General features: G+C 27.2%; 1 protein-coding gene across 1 annotated transcript in view; it reads left to right on the top strand.

The window, feature by feature from the left end:
- Positions 1-2,148: 2,148 nt before the first annotated feature.
- Positions 2,149-14,197, top strand: part of LOC135924082 (phospholipid-transporting ATPase ID-like) — a 48,660-nt gene continuing 36,611 nt past the window's right edge. Inside the window, exon 1 of the mRNA XM_065459130.1 lies at positions 2,149-2,259. The gene's annotated coding sequence lies outside the window, so the exon portion shown is untranslated. The remainder of the gene's footprint in view (positions 2,260-14,197) is intronic.

Here is a 14,197-nt window from a genome sequence, read left to right as displayed (position 1 = left end):
GGTCTTTTCTTTTCCGCTCCAATCCCCTAAAAAGTTTTATAAGGTATTCCATTTATTTCTAATATCAAAAATTTAAAACTAAACTCAGTTACAAAAAAAAAGAATAAACAATATTAGCAGGAATAATTTATACTAGACATTAGGGTTTTAGAACTCTTTTCTAATAACAAAAGCTATTTCTATAAGCCTAAAATAAAGTTTGTAAATTTTTTAAAATTTTTATCTTCCTTGATTAAAATAGAATGAGAGTGACAACTTATTCTAATTAAAAAAATTTTACTGGGTTCAAAACATAAATATATTATTTTTAAATATTACTAAATTTAACGCAAGTAATTATAAAAAACAATGGCAATAGAAATCTTTCTATGAACCCAAGGGCTTTACAATATTTTTTTAGTTTCAAAAACTTAACGTTTTAAAAAAATCATATTTATTTTTTCCTTGTGGAGTAAAATATAAAATTTATTGCTAGGCCTAAAGGTTTTAGAACATCTTTCTAGTATCAAAAAAAACTTTTAAACTCGTATTAAAACAAACTATTTTTTTTCTAATTATTTTGTTCACCCAACCAACTGACTCAATGAGCCGGGCCTTCTTAAGTCTAAATAGGTTGGCTTTGTTTTAAAGTTGTTTTCTTTGGCTCAAACCTCGCTGTTTGACTAAACCCGACACAGAAATATTACAACACTAGTAGTCTGTTAGCAAGGAGTATAAAGAAGGAACGTATCATGTTTATTTATTAGTTTCGCTTCCAACAAAATAGATGTATTTACTGAAATGGAGTTGAATCGGATAATGCTTAGTAAGCTAAGATAAGCTGTGTTGGCAATGTTGCATGCTGGGTAGTATTGTTAAATACTCTTTTAAACAAATTTTTTAAAAATCAATTAATAAAAATATTTTATTTGTTTGCAAGAAAATATATTAATATTGTTTTTTCGTCAATTCAAACTAATCTTAAGGAAGACGTTGATTTTTTAAATCGGCTAACTCAATATTTTATCCAGAACAATATTACGCGAGGATAAAGATTTTGGTCTAAGATAGCATAAAGGTTTGGACATCCGTTAGCGAAATCTTGGAACTTACACAATAAGACTAGTGAACCACAAAAAATAATCAAGTGGAATAAAAGAGAACAATGATAGGTGCGACGAAATGGCCAGTTTCCAAAAAAAGTAGAATTCTTAAGAATAGATATACAAATATATTTAAATTATAATAATATCATAATGTGTAATTTTCTTTTGATATGATAAAAATAGTGAACCATGTATAGTTTTTTTTATTTAATTTCTTTTTGTTTTTTACTGAGTAATACATAAACCGCAGTATAAAAGAGAATAATGGTAGGTGTGATAAAATGAATCAAAAGAGGTAGGATCCTTAAGAATAGATATATAAATTAATTTAAATATTAAAAATAATGTAATGTGCATATTTTTGGTGAGTTATACAAAATATTCATCAGAGATAGGATATATTGTTCATCTCGACAAAATTGGTTTTGCTATTGACATTTGAAATGTTCACTCTTTTATTCAATTTGAATTCTTATATATTTGAGCAGTTGCGTCGCTAGGAGGTGGCGCACTGGGGCTCGAGCCCCCTGTAAAATTTGAATAGCCACCTGAAGCAAAATTTTTTTAAAAATTGCTCCTTAATATCTCCTTGAACTAAAAATAAATTTTTTTAATTGCCACCTGAACGATTTCTTTTATAATTCTATTGAGTAATATATAGATTTAATTTTATTCTTTAAAAATTAATAAAAATTTCTAAATGTTTATTAAATGAATACTATTTTAATTATTAGATTAGATTATACAGAAATCTGTAAGCTTAGTCATGGTAATTCGCAATTTACTTGGTAATCCATAGTTTTTTGCAATGCGTAGTTAAGTTATACACACTCTCCCTCCTCCCCCCCCCAAAAAAAAAGAAGAAAAAGTGTATAATTTATAAGAATAGAACATAACCCAAGGCATATAATATGTAAACCTATAGACCCTTCCCCCTCTCCCATTCGCCCATGGACCTATAGCATTAATAAAGGCGAGTCAATAATAACCTAAATGTTATTTTTATCAAATCTTATAGATAGAATATAAAAATGATTAAATATATCTCCATAACTTAATCTATCAAATGACATTTGCTTATATAATTGATAAATAATATTTTACTGGAGAATGCATCATTCATCATTATCATCAATTTAGAAATAAATTTAAAAAAATTCGCGTTTCAAACAAGGTAAGGATTATAATTTTAATTATAATAATGATCACTCAGTTTTATCTAAAACACATAAATAGTAAAATCTATATAGATTAAATTGTTTATTACCAGGTTTTAAATTAAAATTCATTAAATGTATTTAAAGATTATTGGCTTAAAATATAATGGTGCAATGTTATGACTTATATATCATGTTTATCTAATATATATTTATAAGGATTGTTAATTAAATTATAGGATTGAATATTAAATATAAAATTAATAGCCTGGAATAGTGTTAGAGACCTAAATATAGCCAATTCTCAAAAAATCATGAAATCAAGATTTTAGCTAAAAAAATTCCTTAATTTTTAATTCATTAATAACGGGCCAAACCTTTCAGCTATAGTAAAATCAAGAGGCTTCGGTATTTATTTGGAAGAAATCTTAATTTAGTTAGTTGTTTTTATAAATAAGCTAAATTGAGTTTAGCAACATTAGTCTCAAATCAAATTAACATAGTTTAGCCTTATGCTTAAAAATATGGTCCTATGGATTACTGGAAAACTAAATAATATTGCTTTGACTGTCAGACAATATTATGCAAGCCTAGAGATTTTGCTCATTGATGAAGAAAGGTTTGGACCTCTGTGCCAAATCTTAAGGCTTACATAATATAATTTTTGGTAAAATCTTAATTGGGTCATTTTTAAATAACTAAATACAACTTTTTAACAATCCAAGGTCTTGGGTAATTATGCCCTGCATTTCACTATTTAAAAAAATGTAGTATAATCCATAATTATGATTTTTCCTTTCACAAAAATTTATGGGCTATTTTTTTTACAGGCCTTGACAAAAAAAAAAAATGTTATGGTAAGCCATGCTATCTCTATTTTGCAAACAGCTATTTTATAGTAAATTATTTTCATTTTTATTTACTTCATATCCTTTTATCATAATTAGAATGTGCTATAATTTAAATTAAAAAAGTGCTATGAGTTTAGAAAATGACTGTCACTAAAAATACTGGTACAAATAGTTCAAATAAATGTCTGTCCCCATATATTTTAATTAATAAATAAAATAATATGCACATATTTGCCTATAATATGATTATAATATAATATCTGTCATAGCAATTTTTAATTATCCCCTCTTTTTAATACCTCTTTTATTAATGATTTTCTATTAATATATTTAGTGGATTATTCTTTTTAGGAGTAGGATTATTCCATTCATAATGGATTAAGAAAGTATCAGATACCACATTCTATACATCTCTTCTGTTGAATATGAGTGGATATTTCATTTTTTAGGCTACACAAAGTTATGAATATATATTTTGGAGATTTATACGATATAACCAATATTAAATTGATATCTTTATTTTTAGGATTCAAATAATAGGACCAACATTCAATTATGCCCATTACCAATCCGATATTAAGAATATGATTTTATTTATTAAACATGACTTAATATTTTGTAATTTTTTTAAAATGTATTCATTGACTTTTAGTATACCATCATCCTTGAATTACTGATCCGATATTAAGAATATGATATTATTCATTATATATACTTAATATATTACTTTTTTTAAAAAAATATATCCATCTACTTTTAGTTTACAATTATCTTTGATTATATTATATAACCATAACATGAGTCGTTTTCAGTTATATACTCAACAAAATAATTCATATACAAATTTCTAAATCGATAAGAAAGGGGAAAAAAATGAAAGCTTTGTTCATATATGAAATCTTGCCAATTTCTGCAAATTCTTTTAATCACCAGATCATTTATTGCAATCTTCAATATTATGCACTCATTCATATGACTTAACATAAAGAGATATATCCTTTCCTAAATAACGAATTTTAATATGATGTTAGAATAACAAGTTATATTTTTCTAGGTATATTCCAAATCGGGTAGAATAGTTACAATATATTTTTTTTAGATAATAAAATAAAATTTAATATAAAAAATTATTTAATTTTTTAATTTTCGGAAAATAAACTACAATAAATTTAAGCACTCTCAAACAGTCCTTATCCTAACTGACTCTTTTGGATTTAAATACATTATATTTTATATACTTGTATCAGGTCAATTGAGCTAAAGCGAAGGGAATTTCACAAAATCAATTCCTCAATTTTTTTTTCCCGCTAAACATTTGCGGCGAAGACAATATCGCAAACTTATAGCGAATTTATTTCCGTAAAACTGAATCGTGAGTTTGGAGCGAATACATCTTATACAAAACTGATATCGTAAACACCCTTTATAGCAAATTTTTATACCGCGAATATATTTATGCGAGGTCATTATCGCGAGAGCATTATAAACAACTGAATATATAGCTTATGCATTCAGCATATTCAATAATAACTTATACACATACGTTTTAAAATCATAAGCGCGAAACGTTTTAAGCGTATTTCGGTTAAAAAAGCAAGAGTTAGCTTAAATGTGACCGTTATTGCGATTAAAAAAAATAACCTGCAATTTCTTCTAGATCTCTCTCACTGTCGTAATTACGAAACAGAAACTCTGGGTTCAGTTTGTTACCCCCAATGACATAATATACCTACTGACGATTCATTTATTAAAATGCATTTTTAAGCGTCGTTAAAAGCAAATCAGCTGAACCCGCCATTTTGGTAACCTTTATTAAAATTATTTTCATGTTAAAAACTACTATTAAATTGATAACTTGCTTCCTTATTATCTCGATGATCCGGTATTTAATAAAGTTTGCATCAAATATAGGAATAAATTATGCACTCGTTTAAAATTTTAATAATGATTAGTGTATCCAATATGGCTTCTCCAGCTGATTTGCATTGATGTACACTTTTAATGAATGAATCGTCAGTGTAGGTATATTATGTCATTGGTTACCCCTAATATATTTAACCCCCCCTCCCTTCCAACATAAATTTTGAAAGAAATTAAAAATGCTAGGCAAAAACTAATTTTTAACTAGAATCCTTACCCAGGATTAAATTTACTGAAAGCTTAGAATTTTCCTGATTATTTTTCAGATTTTTTCTTTAAATAACCGCGGAAGATTTTGATAAGTAATTATTTTAACATTTCTGAGAATTATTTTTTATATACTTTCCAATTCGATCTCTTTTTAAAATGATTATTTTGTAATTATTGTGTAAAATTAGAAAAAGTGAATCTCATTTTATTTAATAAAAAAAATCTCATACTCTAGAAAATTTTCGTTCCTTACCTGAACTCCGGCGACTTAAACGTGTTGCAAAGTAAATTATATAGCCGATTTTTTTTTTATAAACGACTAACCCAATATTTTATTCAGAAAGAAAATACACAAGCCTGAAAATTTTACTCATAGATGGCACAAAGGTTTTAGAGAAATCTTGAGGCTTAGGCAATATATTTCTGGCTAAAATATTGAATAAGTCGTTTTTAAGAGTAGGCTCAAAATGAGCCGTTGAACAACACTACGTCTAATATGATTTCATGGAGATTATTTCCTATCACATTATTTTGTATGCCTGTAAATATTTTTTTTACATAAGGCACATCTATATGTTTATCTGATATAAGAGTACCCCCCCCCCCCCCAACTTCTCTCTTATCCTTATTTCAATAAATAAAAATTGTAAATATGAGAAAAATAATTTGAATATATTTTATTGGATACAATAAATTTGTTACTGACGAAACATAGAATTAGGACATGGAAATATTTATATTCCAGTGTATAATTGCTCTTTCTCCAATTCATTCAAGCTCCATGGTTGTCTGTGATTATAACTGCTTACCAATAAGATTGTTCATTATAAAACCTTCATCTTTCCTATCCTCATTAAATAATGATTAGTGTTTTGTTAAATCAATTGGTCACTCCTATATGGTTTGATCATGATTTTATCCTTAAACCTATGAAATTGAATTTCAACATAAGGAGTGAGCTAACTCTTTTAAGCCATCTTTGTAGATGGTCAAAATTAGGTGATTTAATAAACATTATAAATGAGCTATTGATGTGCGATCTAGAAAAGAAAAAAAATCTCTTATTTTGGGAGGGGGAGGGGGCGAAGCTGATAAATAAAAAAGTAAGATACGTTGTTTAAAGAAAGTGGATGAGAATGAATATTTACAAAATACAAAGATAGCTGACTCCTTTCCGTAGCAAGAAAGAAAGAAAATAAGAAAGAAATTTATAGAAAAAATATATTTTAAACATAGATAATTTAAAAAAAAATTATGGTATGGAATGGGTCCTGACGTCATGGTTGTTAAAAAGCCCTTTTCTGGACGATTTTTAAAAACGACCCGATTAAGATTTTAATGTAAGTCTGGAGATTTTGCTCATAGATGGGGAGAAAGATTTTGATCTCCATTTTGCCAAATCTCTAGGCTTACATAAAATTAATTTGGCTAAAATATTAATCGGGTCGTTTTTAACAACCCTACCTTTAACGTCTAGTCAAATTAAAAATGAGGAGTGGTAAAATATCGAGGAACAATTACAGTTTTCGATTATTATATTAAATTATACTATCCATTTTTCCCCTTCTTCTTCCTTTCATTAAAATTAAACAACCTGTTTTATATATTATGTTTCAAAATAATAATAATTAGTGTATCTTCCACACGCATATATGACATTGAATTTCGGTTCAGTATTTCATAAAAAAAAACATAATAAAATATCGATTTACCGTGAAACATAAAAGCGAGTTGTTAATAAAATTAATAAAACCTGAACATATCACTTATTTATGCCTTGTCCTTTAAAAAAATATAATTTAATAGGTAATATATAATTTTTTTTTGTACTCAGTTACAATTTATTTAAACACTATAAACTTAATTTATGTTGACTATAAAGTACCCTTCCAATTAGAACCCGGCAGACTGCACCAGGGTTGTGAGCCCTAATTCAGAAATTTAAAATTGTTTGGATTTTGAGGCCATAGTTAAAACAGAGACCGATTTATGGGCAACCAATCGAACCCGGGTTAATATGGATCCGGGGTTCGGATCACTTTTAGAAAATCGCCTTCGATTAAGTTCCTGCTATCAAACTTTCCGCTAAATAGAGCTTAAAATTCCTGAACCCGAATTCGGGTTAACAACCCGGGACTTCACATCGTATCTATTTTTGGCTCTACCATGCCCAAAAAATTAAAAAATTTTTACCGAATATGTCCCATTTAATTTAAAAAAAATATATGTCCTAGTACTTCCCCTATACGACTTCGGACTGGCTGAACTTGGAACCAATCACTTCAGTATTCTTCCTTAATAATAAGACGGCTTCTCGGTGTATATACAAATTTAAATAACGCTATTATAATATTTTGATAAGATTTGGCAGATATCTTTTACTTAAGTATCCCGGATCAACCTGGTCTGAAAATCTTTGTGACCAGACTGACCTATTTTTGAAGGAAGTTTAGAAAAAACCCAGGATATTTTGTCTTAAAACTTGGAGGCTTAGACAAGTACGAAAGGCTAAACAAACCTTTTTTTTATTTAAAAAAAACAATATTCCCCTCTATAGAAAAATAATGACTTTCGAAATATTATAATTATACTATATTATCTATAATAGTACTTTTAGAGAAAAAATAAATATATTATAAAAATTATAATTAGTGAAATATCGGTGAAAAGAGTGCATTGGCATAATCCAATGTATTTAGTTTTATTCTAATCTAATCTATTCTAATCATATCTACATTATTAAGGAACTAATATTCAAATTACCAATATTGAATAATTATGGTTATATGATAATTATTTATTTTTTAGTATAATTGATTTAAAATGTATTTTTATTTTTTATACATTTTCAAATGATTCAATTTTACTTTCATCTTTTCATTCATTTGAGAAACGGCTGGTCTAATAAAGAAAACTTTTATGATTTGGGGGGCGGATGCGGTCTGCTTTAATACTCTCTAAATAGAAAACGATTATTATAATAAAAATGTGTTTTTCTGTTACCGACATTAACCACAGGTTCCGATTGGTTCAGGACTGGTGACCTAGAAAAGAGCTGAGTTTAAGCATGGTTTACACCTGGGACCGGATTTGGGGCTCTCGAACTGAAGGCCTCTGAATTATAAATACACCATATCTACTTTTCTATTGATATTATAAATTATATATTATTCTTACCCCAAAAAAGATATATTTATCCTTTACACCAAACGATATTTTTTGTTTGTTGTTTCATTATGTAATTATAATTGAATTTATCCAATGTTTTCAAATGATCATTATTTATTCAATTAATTATATAATAGAAAATAGATAATCATTTAGATTTATCGAATTAATTAATTTTTTTAATCTTTAACCAAAAAAAAGAATATTCTATAGAGATGAGTATATAAAGATAAGCCGATGGGGGTATTTAAGGGAAATTTATTTATTTATTTTTAAAAAAATGGTTAATTTTTTTATTAAATTTTTTAATTATAAAAATTAGTTTTTTTTATTGTTCAGGCTGTTTCTAATTAAATATTTTTTTCAACAATAGATGGCAATTATCATAAAATCTTAAAATATTTATTTTTTCACATTTTACAATATTAACAATAAAATTTACCAGCAGAATTAATATCTGGAATTTTTGGTTTTAAAGAAAATTAAAAAAATATTTATTTTTAATTAAATATAATTGCTTCCAATTTATATTCACCATTTAATTATTAATTATATGTAGCTGATATACTGATATAATTTCAGTAGCTAGCATAAGAATAGAAAACACTTTTATTATAACCACACATTAAGTCGATCGATATTACTAGAGGAAGATATTTTTATTCATGGTAACCAATGATATAAATAGTGTTGTTACCACTCGATTTCTCCGATCTTCAAAAAAATGGCCTAAAAAAATATTATTTAAGCTTCGACATTTCGCTAAAAGTTAGCAGAAAGGTTTGGCCTTCTTCTAAATAAATCTTCAAATCATGATTTAACTATTTTTAAAATAAAACAACTAAATCGGGTTTTTTAACGGCTGACAGACATGGCCTAGCTAGCTCTTATTGCTTGCTTAGGGTAATAATTTAGGCCTGCTGAGCATGCATATGCTTTTACCTTTTCATAATGACTTCAATAATGGCGGCATATTCCTTTTTTTTGAATAATCACTTTTACCCCTAACCGAATATGAATGGGCTAAAACACCTTTGTGTACCATCTTTAAAAAATAAATAAAATTACATCCACGTAAAATGTTTGGAAAATCTTTACTCTTACTAGAAAAATTTATATGTAAAAAATAACATTTTTTTTTGGTTGGAAGATTAAATTATAAGCAGCCGATAAATCTTATGATTATTTTTTACAACATATTTTGTATACTTCGCCGCTAATTCATGCTGACCGTGAATGAGGGGTAACACTTCTGAATCTTGGCCTGAAAATGGGTATTATTGAAGAATAGAATATTAACATACGTTTTAATTTTTTTCGGAAAAGCCATAATGGTGTAGTTAAGATACCCAACTTACATCTCTCCTAATTAGAAGAATATTTAAATAAGTTAAATAATATAAATAAATTGAGAAAGAAAAAGGTTTAGAATGGAAGGGGGAATGAGTGTGGGGATAATTAACGATGTAAGTGATGATGAGCTGATAGAGCAGAAGAGTTTAGGGTTAAAATTTCAATCAAATTTTGAACATTAAATTTATATAATTTAATATAGAACGATTGTAATAATAATAAATTATTTGTAAAAGAAATCAATTTAAAATTATAATTTCTAAATATCTCAAATCCTGTCAAAGAGGAAAGGAAATGAAAGAATATAAATTAAAATTATATTATTACACTTTTATTTATAATTTTACCTTGAAAATATGATTTACCGATTATTTATTATTTTCTCCTATTAATAGATATCTTTATTTAAAAAAGAAAGATATTATTAATTTTGTTTGATTGAACAATGCTCTTAAATTTTATTTTGATATAATTATAAACCCCTTTTTTAATTTATTGATTTTATTTATTTGTTATATTTAATGATAATAAAAAATTAAAATATGTCAAATGTAAAGCTGAGTTAGTACTTAATGAAAAAAATACATATTAATTTAAACCCAAATTTAGATTCATCAAATTCGGTCCGGACCCTTGCCCACAAAATTCTAAAAATATCTCGGGGCAGCCCGAGCTTTAAAATTTATAAAATATGGCCGGGCGAATTGCCAATCTAGATAAATATTATTTGTCATTACTTTGCCCTTTCTTACCATACGAATGATTAAATAAATCAATTACCCATTGTTGGTCTTTACGCAGCTTTAGTTCATGCCACCATATGCTCCGCTGTCGCTTCTATGGTTTACGTTGTTTTTATCCCCCCCCCCCAAATCCCCTTAAATAATTATTTTATCAAAAATATAATCCATGACGTCATCTATGAAATAGGATGTTATTAATTTTTATACAAAATAAAAAGTATCAAAACAAAAATTGGTTTTATTTAAAAGTTATTCTACCAAAATTACCTTTAATTATAATTAATAAGTAATCTCAAAACCCATTTATTCGAACTAGCTATGAAAAATATATTGGATCCCGGCGGCAAGAAATCTGACAAAAGTTATCCCCGTTCTAAACTAAGAAAAAATAAAATTTTAGTTTCCAATTCCAAATAGCTGATGAGATTCATGGGCCTCTAAAGGCCGAAAAAATGGAGAAATTTGGTCAAAATGCTCTCCCTTTAATTTTAAATATCTTTAGATATAATTGAGCTAGAAACTCATATAAATTTATTTATATAGCGTAATAGTAGGCCTTTAAAGTTATATAATGTTAAATATTGTTAAATATTGTTAAAAAAATTTTAATGTCAAAAACCAAAAATGAACTACCGAAATGGTCATAAAATCACATCGGTTATTTTTTCATTTAAATTTATATATATAGATAAAGGAGTAACAAATAAATATGCAAATTTTTAAGTTGCGCCGAGTATAGGATTAGGAGATATGGCATTTTAATCATTAGTCAATTGTAAAAATTTGTAATAAATGTTTGACAAATCATTCATTGTGATATATTTAAGCTAAATTTTTAAATATTTGATGTATTTATATGAGAGACCTGCCGAGGTACCATTTGCATAGTCCGGCCTCGATTTTTTAAAAAATATATATTTATTTTTAATTTCTTAGATAATAATGGTTAAAATATTCGGATCGGGTATTTCTAAAAAAGATTTTAAGGCCTGGTCCGACCTGGGTTAAAAAAATTTTACGCCTTGCCCGGGTATATTTATAGAAAATTAAAGTACGGCATGGCTGTAAACTCGTGATCTGCATCGGACCTAATTTTTCAACCCGGCCCGGCCCGGCCCGAAATTTTTTTAAAAAAGTTTTGCCGGCCCGGCCCGAACCCTTAATTTTTTAAAAAGTTTTACCGGCCCGGCCCGAACCCGATTATTTTAAAATAGAATTAGGCCCGAGCCCAGCCCGTTCGAGTCGGACTCAGGCCGGGTACGGGCCGGGCCAAATTTTGCAGATCTCTACTGTAAACTGGCCTTGGGGTCGGGCCTTCAGGTCTCTGATTTCAATAAAAGATTATATAAGGTGGGGGGGGTGCTATTATATGTAATTTATCTCTTTCCTAAAATTCGCACAATTTGAATTTACATATACGTTGAAGGCCTAAGAAATGTACTTCCTTGGATGATTAACCAGAATAAATTATTAATGACATTTGCATTATCTGACATAAATTAAGAAATATGTTTTAAACATTTTTTCAGAAGATTATTTTAATATCAACGATGAATGTGAAATAATTATACAATTGAAAAATAAATTTGTAACAAATTCTAAAAACAAGAAGAATCTATGACTTACCATGGCAAGGATAGCAAAAAAATTGGTCAAGGGAAAGGGTTTTATTCAATATAAATATTATAATGGCTGGAAGTGATTTTTCGCTATTTTATAGATATTATTCGAATCCGATTAAATAAGTCGTATGTAAAAACCGTTTTATATCAATTAAGGTAATAAGAGAGAACCAATTGAAGAATATACCAATTTTATGTTATCATAAAAATCTTTTTTTTCCTAAACTAAATTACTAAAATAATTGGTTTTCTTAAAATCAAAAAATATCAAAAATATTCTTTTTCTGATGGTGTAGTTATCGATATATGAATAAAATTCATAATCTAAGCCATCATGAACTTGACATTGGAATCAAAGCGGAATGACATTTTTTCGTAATACCCCATGGCAAACATTACTAAAAGGTTAACAGAAAGAGCTACCTTCATCGTACATATGAGAATCAAATATTATACACCTTATATTCTTTTAATTTTTATAAATCAAATATCACACGCATAGTCAAAAAAGCTATCAAATATTATATGTTTAATATAAAAAAGAGTAGATATGATTTGTTTATTTGATGAATTGCTCATCAAAATAACTAAAAAATACAAATTAATTTTTGATTATAATTTATTGAAGACAAAATTTAATTTTTATTTCCACAATTATGTAAATAATTTTACCTTAATTTAATTTTCCCTAAGTGGCATAAAAGCATGAAACTTTTGTATACAATTATCGATCTATATATCAAGTATTTATTAAGAATATTTGCAACAGACTAATGACAAGAATGCCATTTCTCTTAAACTTGAGCTCGGCCTAACTTGAAAATTTGCATATTTATTTATAAATCTTATATCTTTATATAAGAAGTATTCAAGAGAAAAAAAAATACCGATTTGATTTTATGACCATTTCCGGTTTTTAAGGCCTACTATTAGGCTATATAAATAATTTAAATGAAGCTTCTAGCTCAATTATACCTAAAGAAACTTAAAATTAAAGGGAGAACCCATTTTTCTTCCTTTAAAGGCCCATATCTCAGCCGCTATTTGGAGTTGGGGGCTAAAATTTTATTTTTTTCTTAGTTATATTATATACAAACTTATAAAAAGTTCTAGGTTCAGGTTCGGTTCGTAAAAAATTAAAATATCGGTTCGTTTCGAACACTTTTGTATTCAAATCTACATTCGAATTATGTATAGGAAAATTATTTTTTATATTTTGTCATTAATTTAAAAAACACATATATAAAACCTTCATTTTTATTAATTGGCACATTATAAAATAATATTTAATTTATATTTTCCTTTTTTTACTTAAATTTTTTTAATTAAGCCGCACAATTAATATATTTTCAAAACTCGGCTCACTCAAATTACATCTATAATGAGATAGCAATTTAATTGTTGAAAAATCTTTCCACACTAACTTGAGTAGCCGGCACTGCCAATATGATATCAGATTTGATATGTCATTTATAATAATATTTTGGATTTAATTTTTTTCTAAGCATTATAATTTATAAGCTTAAAATATTTAAAAAATGTTGTAAAATGACATTATACTAAAGTTTATAAAAATTATGACCGACACTTATCAATCAAATGTGATTGATGATAATCTTTAAAATAATTCGAATATAATTGAAATCTAATAATAACTTACATATTATTTTATAATAAAATCATGAGACTCGAACCGGTTCAGAGGCATTTTAGCGGTTCGGTTCAGGTTCGGCTGGAATTTTTTTTAGCGGTTTAGGTTCGGTTCAGGTTTAATAAAAAATACCGGTTTTTAGCGGTTTAGGTTAGGTTTGGATCCCTGATGCCGAATTTTGGTGCCAAGAATTTTCAAAAACTGTTAATGACGAAAAATGACAATTTGTGGAAGTCGCTAAAGGAAGTTGTTAAGATTTTATATTAATTGATCAGGGGAGTGAAGAGACGCATGTGTAGTCCATAAATACAAAGGCCTGCAATTAAAGTTTGTTGGTTTAAAAAAATAAACTGATTGAATATGAATACACCTCTCACAACTACTTATAATTTCATTCCTATTGATAAGAAGCTACCCTTAGAAATTTAAGTCACCAT

This window comes from Gordionus sp. m RMFG-2023, chromosome 2 (genome assembly GCF_954871325.1).
Source record: "Gordionus sp. m RMFG-2023 chromosome 2, tfGorSpeb1-WG-v2, whole genome shotgun sequence".
Lineage (NCBI taxonomy): Eukaryota > Metazoa > Nematomorpha > Gordioida > Chordodea > Parachordodidae > Gordionus > Gordionus sp. m RMFG-2023.
The sequence above is the reverse complement of the archived record's forward strand: the minus strand, read 5'-3'. Positions and strand labels throughout refer to the sequence as shown.